The 7,662-nt window shown below is 38.3% G+C and overlaps 1 long non-coding RNA gene across 1 annotated transcript; it reads left to right on the plus strand.

Moving 5' to 3' along the window:
* The first annotated feature begins 3,216 nt into the window (after positions 1-3,216).
* On the plus strand, positions 3,217-5,960 carry LOC145428589 (uncharacterized). Its single transcript, XR_013908883.1, has 5 exons — positions 3,217-3,608; positions 4,518-4,686; positions 5,023-5,239; positions 5,368-5,476; positions 5,596-5,960. It is a non-coding gene; the product is annotated as an uncharacterized LOC145428589 (long non-coding RNA).
* The last annotated feature ends 1,702 nt before the right edge of the window (positions 5,961-7,662 follow it).

The raw sequence follows: 7,662 nt of genomic DNA on the forward strand, positions 1-7,662 counted from the left end.
TCTTTCCTTTGTGACAATGCATGTGATCCTTCCTTCCATCCTTCCTTCCTTTGTGACAAAGCTTGTGATCCTTCCTTCCATCCTTCTTTTCTTTGTGACAAAGCTTGTGATCCTTCCTTCCATCCTTCTTTCCTTTGTGACAATGCATGTCATCCTTCCTTCCATCCTTCTTTCCTTTGTGACAATGCATGTGATCCTTCCTTCCATCCTTCTTTTCTTTGTGTCAAAGCTTGTGATCCTTCCTTCCATCCTTCTTTCCTTTGTGACAAAGCTTGTGATCCTTCCTTCCATCCTTCTTTCCTTTGTGACAATACATGTGATCCTTCCTTCCATCCTTCTTTCCTTTGTGACAAAGCTTGTGATCCTTCCTTCCATCCTTTTTTCCTTTGTGACAATGCATGTGATCTTTCCTTCCATCCTTATTTCCTTATTTTAGTTTTAGTTTTCAGATTTATTTGTCATATGCAAGTTAGCACAGGGTCAACATTGCAATTAAATGTGTTTGACGAGCAGCAGTCACTCAGCAGCATGCACAGTAGGAGAAAATATATTAAAATAAAATAAAATAATAAAGAAAATAGAAAAATAGTAAGGAGCAAAATATTAGAGAGACATGGTAAAAGAGAAAAGATGACTGAATATATATGTATCTATAAATATAAATATATGTACATTAGTGATTAAATAAGAAAATCTTGAAAAGAAATATGACGGGAGGGCAGATGGGATATTGCACAGGAATGAGCAGCAGAAAATTAAAGTATTGCACTTGTGACAAAGCTTGTGATCTTTCCTTCCTTCCATCCTTCTTTCCTTTGTGACAAAGCTTGTGATCCTTCCTTCCTTCCATCCTTCTTTCCTTTGTGACAAAGCTTGTGATCCTTACTTCCATCCTTCTTTCCTTTGTGACACTGCATGTCATCCTTCCTTCCATCCTTCTTTCCTTTGTGACAATGCATGTCATCCTTCCTTCCATCCTTCTTTCCTTTGTGACAAAGCTTGTGATCCTTCCTTCGATCCTTCTTTCCTTTGTGACAATGCATGTCATCCTTCCTTCCATCCTTCTTTCCTTTGTGACAATGCATGTGATCCTTCCTACATCCTTCTTTCCTTTGTGACAAAGCTTGTGATCCTTCCTTCCATTCTTCTTTCCTTTGTGACAAAGCTTGTGATCCTTCCTTCCATCCTTCTTTCCTTTGTGACAATGCATGTGATCCTTCCTTCCATCCTTCTTTCCTTTGTGACAAAGTTTGTGATCCTTCCTTCCATCCTTCTTTCCTTTGTGACAAAGCTTGTGATCCATCCTTCCATCCTTCTTTCCTTTGTGACAATGCATGTGATTCTTCCTTCCATCCTTCTTTCCTTTGTGACAATGCTTGTGATCCTTCCTTCCATCCTTCTTTCCTTTGTGACAATGCATGTGATCCTTCCTTCCATCCTTCTTTCCTTTGTGACAATGCATGTGATTCTTCCTTCCATCCTTCTTTCCTTTGTGACATTGCATGTCATCCTGCCTTCCATCGTTCTTTCCTTTGTGACAATGCATGTGATCCTTCCTTCCATCCTTCTTTCCTTTGTGACAATGCATGTGATCCTTCCTTCCATCCTTCTTTCCTTTGTGACAATGCATGTGATCCTTCCTTCCATCCTTCTTTCCTTTGTGACAATGCATGTGATCCTTCCTTCCATCCTTCTTTCCTTTGTGACAATGCTTGTGATTCTTCCTTCCATCCTTCTTTCCTTTGTGACAATGCATGTGATCCTTCCTTCCATCCTTCTTTCCTTTGTGACAATGCATGTGATTCTTCCTTCCATCCTTCTTTCCTTTGTGACATTGCATGTCATCCTGCCTTCCATCGTTCTTTCCTTTGTGACAATGCATGTGATCCCTCCTTCCATCCTTCTTTCCTTTGTGACAATGCTTGTGATCCTTCCTTCCATCCTTCTTTCCTTTGTGACAATGCATGTGATCCTTCCTTCCATCCTTCTTTCCTTTGTGACAATGCATGTGATTCTTCCTTCCATCCTTCTTTCCTTTGTGACATTGCATGTCATCCTGCCTTCCATCGTTCTTTCCTTTGTGACAATGCATGTGATCCTTCCTTCCATCCTTCTTTCCTTTGTGACAATGCATGTGATTCTTCCTTCCATCCTTCTTTCCTTTGTGACATTGCATGTCATCCTGCCTTCCATCGTTCTTTCCTTTGTGACAATGCATGTGATCCTTCCTTCCATCCTTCTTTCCTTTGTGACAATGCTTGTGATCCTTCCTTCCATCCTTCTTTCCTTTGTGACAATGCTTGTGAACCTTCCTTCCTTCCATCCTTCTTTCCTTTGTGACAATGCATGTGATCCTTCCATCCATCCTTCTTTCCTTTGTGACAAAGCTTGTGATCTTTCCTCCCATCCTTCTTTCCTTTGTGACAAAGCTTGTGATCCTTCCTTCCATCCTTCTTTCCTTTGTGACAAAGCTTGTGATCTTTCCTTCCATCCTTCTTTCCTTAGTTTAGTTTCAGTTTTCAGATTTATTTGTCATATGCAAGTTAGCACAGGGTCAACAATGCAATTAAATGTGTTTGACGAGCAGCAGTCACTCAGCAGCATGCACAGTAGGAGAAAATATATTAAAATAAAATAAAATAATAAAGAAAATAGAAAAATAGTAAGGAGCAAAATATTAGAGAGACATGGTAAAAGAGAAAAGATGACTGAATATATATGTATCTATAAATATAAATATATGTACATTAGTGATTAAATAAGAAAATCTTGAAAAGAAATATGACGGGAGGGCAGATGGGATATTGCACAGGAATGAGCAGCAGAAAATTAAAGTATTGCACTTGTGACAAAGCTTGTGATCTTTCCTTCCTTCCATCCTTCTTTCCTTTGTGACAAAGCTTGTGATCCTTCCTTCCATCCTTCTTTCCTTTGTGACAATGCATGTGATCCTTCCTTCCATCCTTCTTTCCTTTGTGACAATGCATGTCATCCTTCCTTCCATCCTTCTTTCCTTTGTGACAATGCATGTCATCCTTCCTTCCATCCTTCTTTCCTTTGTGACAAAGCTTGTGATCCTTCCTTCCATCCTTCTTTCCTTTGTGACAATGCATGTGATCCTTCCTTCGATCCTTCTTTCCTTTGTGACAATGCATGTGATCCTTCCTTCCATCCTTCTTTCCTTTGTGACAATGCATGTGATCCTTCCTTCCATCCTTCTTTCCTTTGTGACAAAGCTTGTGATCCTTCCTTCCATTCTTCTTTCCTTTGTGACAAAGCTTGTGATCCTTCCTTCCATCCTTCTTTCCTTTGTGACAATGCATGTGATCCTTCCTTCCATCCTTCTTTCCTTTGTGACAAAGTTTGTGATCCTTCCTTCCATCCTTCTTTCCTTTGTGACAATGCTTGTGATCCTTCCTTCCATCCTTCTTTCCTTGGTGACAATGCATGTGATCCTTCCTTCCATCCTTCTTTCCTTTGTTTAGTTTTAGTGAGAAGGGTCTGGCTGCAGCCACTGTGGAGCTCCACAGTAGCCGGAAGCACGTGATCTCCACAGTAGCCGTAAACACGCATGGATACCGTGGAAGTCTTGCAAGTTGATCGCAAAGGTTAGTTAAGTCTTTCTTATATAAATTTGCCGTTAGTGATTTCATAATTCTAGGAATCGTCTAGTTTTCTTACAATGATCATGTTGCCACTTTTTTTGCGTTACAACAACATTCCTCCTTATTTTAATGTTTTTTCATCGTGCTCCATGGCAGAGAAACACACAGATATGCTTTTTCCTGGGCCTGGTTTTAGTAAGAGAGCTGGATTAACGGCATCTGTGGGCGAGAAGAAGCAAAAACCACATTTTGCATTAGAGTATGATTTATTGTTGGCGTCAGAGATGCAAAATAACAAATACTTCAATACTGTACTTAAGTAGAATTTTCTGGTATCTTTACTTTACTGCTGTACTTTTTTGTGCCTACTGTATACTTCTTTATACTTCTACTTCTCACATTTTAGCACGCGTATCTGTACTTTGTAATCCGTACATTTGTAAATCAGCACGCGTGCTTTGGACGCAAGATTACTTCAAAATTTTGTACATAAATTATATTTTAGACCCTGTACTTCTTACTTCGACTTGACTAAAAAGTCGAGCCAGTGCTTTCTAAACAGAGGTATCTAAACTGTAGTAAGGAACGTGTGTACTTGTGACACCTTTGGTTAGCGTCAACACTGCAAATTTCGTCACAAACAGATTTATATATTTATCAATACTTCTATTCGTCATTCTTTTCTGTACAGCTTTTTTATTGCCCAGATTTTAGTTAGCCTCTGTTCAATTGACTGTTATATGTCAATAGAAACATATCTCACAGATTAAAGTGTCTTTTAAAATATTTGGGTTTTTTTTTTCAAGAATTTTCTTCCCAAATCTATTACATGCCAAGTGTAAATTGTTATTTCTGCTAAAACCTTAACTTAAATGTGTATATGGTGTTTATCTGTTTCTCTCTGTGTTTTAGATGCACACATCAATCTGGAATTCAGGCTTAAAGCCAGAATTGCAGGAATGCAACACGTGTTGCAGAGGACTCTTTCACTGCCCTCTGTGCCCCACTTTCAGCCCTACTGTCAGGGCAAAGATTGAGGAGCATCTAAGTGTGCATATAAAAAATGCTTTGCCTTTAAAAGGTATGTTTGTATTAAATATACTTTATAGTTATAAATATGCACTTTTTTAAGCACTTCTGCAGTATCTTTGTTGACTTAAAAGTTGCTGTTGATATTGTACAGTTCAGTGCATTCATCTGCAACAAAAATAGTGTTTTTATAAAATATATTTTTATTTACTTTTCACCACTTTTCTTGACATAACTTTTGTGATCCATACCATTTTGCTTTCATTATTGAGGTTGGCTTGGATGTTTTTGTTAACATGTACAATCTGATTGTTAGACAAATTGATTGCATTCTATACAACTACATTTAAATTACATCTGTTTGTTTGTTTGTTTTTTTCTCTTACAGATAAAATGATATGCCGGTGCAGGCAGCCTTGTAGGACAACAGGACACTTTCACTGCCCTGTCTGTAAGATTACAATCATACGGCGTGGGGATATGGCAAGGCATTTATTGTCTTGTCAGCATTCTTCAATGCCAAGTCAGCCACCATTATCAGGACTGCTCCCCGCTGAACTCTTCGAGGAGACCCGTCTCCCCCCCCCCCCAAGGTTTTGTCTTCGGTATCTGAACCATTTTCTGAGTCTTTGTTAGAACATTCATAAGCTCTACCCTCTGTGTTCAATAAAACTGCAGCTGATGGAAAGTCCATGAAAATGACATGCCCTCACTGTGGCCTTACTCTTCGTAGCTCTGGCAAGCTATTTGCACACTGGAGAGAGGAAGCCAAAGCTGTGCTTGAAGGACAACACGTGCCCATTTTCAGACTGAAAAAGCGCAAGTTCCAGGAAGTCAGTCAGGTCAGTATTCACTTTAAACAGTAGTGTAATTACATGGTTAGTGACATTTGAATAACTGTTAAAAAACTGTTCTGCAACAGAGAAATAACTATGTTTTCATCCCCATTTGCCTGACACAGGAGCCAGCAGTTGTTGAAGATCTGCGTCCTGCTGTGCAGTGGGCTGTCCAAAATAAGGCACATGTAACAATGCCCAAATATCTGTCCTTAAATCAAGGGGACCAGCAGAGGGTCTTAAGAGACATGTCAGAGGAAGAAGACACTGGAGCAAGGGACTTGTTCCTCTTTGTTTTTCAGTTTGCAAAGGACATGGAGCTCTTTTTGAAAGCATGTGCTGATGATCAGGGGCTAAGGGTCAGTGCTATGTTTGACATGTAATGGACAAATGAAGGCACTGGCTGTGTTTGTTTAATATGTTGTTGTTGTTGTTGTTGTTGTTGTTTTTGCATAGTACAAAATTCCAATTAAACTTATTTCAAAATGTTGTTCACTTGATTCTGTGTCCATACTTATAATAAATGATTACAGTGAAACAGCATTAAATGTAAATGTAACAGCATTTTTTTAAACTTGTAATTTCAAAATAAAAAGCTTATTGTTGATATTAACAGTAAAGAATTGTAATCAATAATATTTTTATACATTTTAAACATTAACACTCTGGGCTCTATCCTGGCTATCTGTGGACACTTCACTTATTCTTTTTTTTGACTACTGCACTGCAGTGGACCAAAACAATGACACGGGTTTGATCTTAAGGATCTAATAGTTATGTGTGTTGTGCATGACATTGCCACACAAATATGTATTTGCAAGATAGAGTAGAATAAATTATGACGCATGAAATATTACATAGGCTGCAGTGAATTTCTGTTGATACAGCCAATTGAGCTTTGAGTTTCCCAGTCAAACTTAGCTTTGAAGCACCTGCTAAAAACACTTTTACTCTTTTACATTTCATAACAAGACACCATAGCCAAAATATTAACAAAATATATATTATTAAAAAATTCAAAGCTGCACATACAGCAACAAACACCGTTAGTAAATGTGTCCTGGAGTTTATGCAGGTGCAGAAAGTGCTGCTGCTGTAAGTCAGCCTAACAGCTTACAGATCACTTATTTTTCTGGAAAGATGGTAGGAAGGGCATCACTGCTCATTTCTACAGTCTCCCAGATCTTGGAATACAATCCCTTTGTACCATGAAACCACTTCGCAGTACTAGGAGTCCACTAAAACCTATAAAGAGAGTGATCCTGGAAGAAATGGGGCACACACTAGTGACCTCAACAATTGCAAGACGGCCTTTTCCCCGATGCTCAGATGGGGAAAAAAAGGAAGTTTCATGAAAACATTAGGACTTTATCACCGTTTTACCAGAAAAGTTAATGGTAATATATAACCTAACTGGCTATAAAGAGTAAAACATTTAGATACAATTTTGATTTTGATGAAAAGGACTGGTGCTATTTTAAAGAGTCACGTCGGTAAAAGTAGATAAATGTTTTAAGAAATATACATTTTATAGCATTTTGTGAACATACACAAAAAGTGGCCATTTTTGGCAACAAACAAGCTGAGAGAGAGTTGTATATTTTTGGCTCTCCTTGAACAAAAATAATAGTGCATAATAATCAATGTTGATGTTAATCAATTAGATGTCCCAGACACTACTATTAATAATACAGCGGTGCCTCGTTTATCGCTGGTGTTACGTTCAAAAAATAACCCGCGGTAGGTGAAATCCATAGCCAACTTTATTTTTTACAATTATTACAGATGTTAAGACTGTAAAACCCCTCACTACATGCTTTATACACTTTTCTCAGACAGGAATGAACATTTTCACACTTTTCTCTTTGTTTAAACACTCTTAGAGTTCAAACCTTTGTAGAAACACAAGTCCAGTATTATGGAATGAAACCTAAAGGTGCATTTGAGGGTGCAAAACGTTTCATCGGCATTGTTGTGTTTGTTTGGGAGAAAACTTCCAAACGTACAGTACAGCACTTCAGAGTTACACTGCTAGCGATCGAAGATTTATGTAAATTCGACAAGCTAAACGCATTCTGTACTGTACAGCGGGAGTCCCCAACCTTTTTTGCACCACAGACCACTTTAATGTCAGACAATATTTTCAGGGAACTACCTTTAAGGTGTCGCGGATAAATACAACAAAAGAATAA

Source organism: Astatotilapia calliptera, chromosome 4, assembly GCF_964374335.1.
Source record: "Astatotilapia calliptera chromosome 4, fAstCal68.1, whole genome shotgun sequence".
Classification (NCBI taxonomy): domain Eukaryota; kingdom Metazoa; phylum Chordata; class Actinopteri; order Cichliformes; family Cichlidae; genus Astatotilapia; species Astatotilapia calliptera.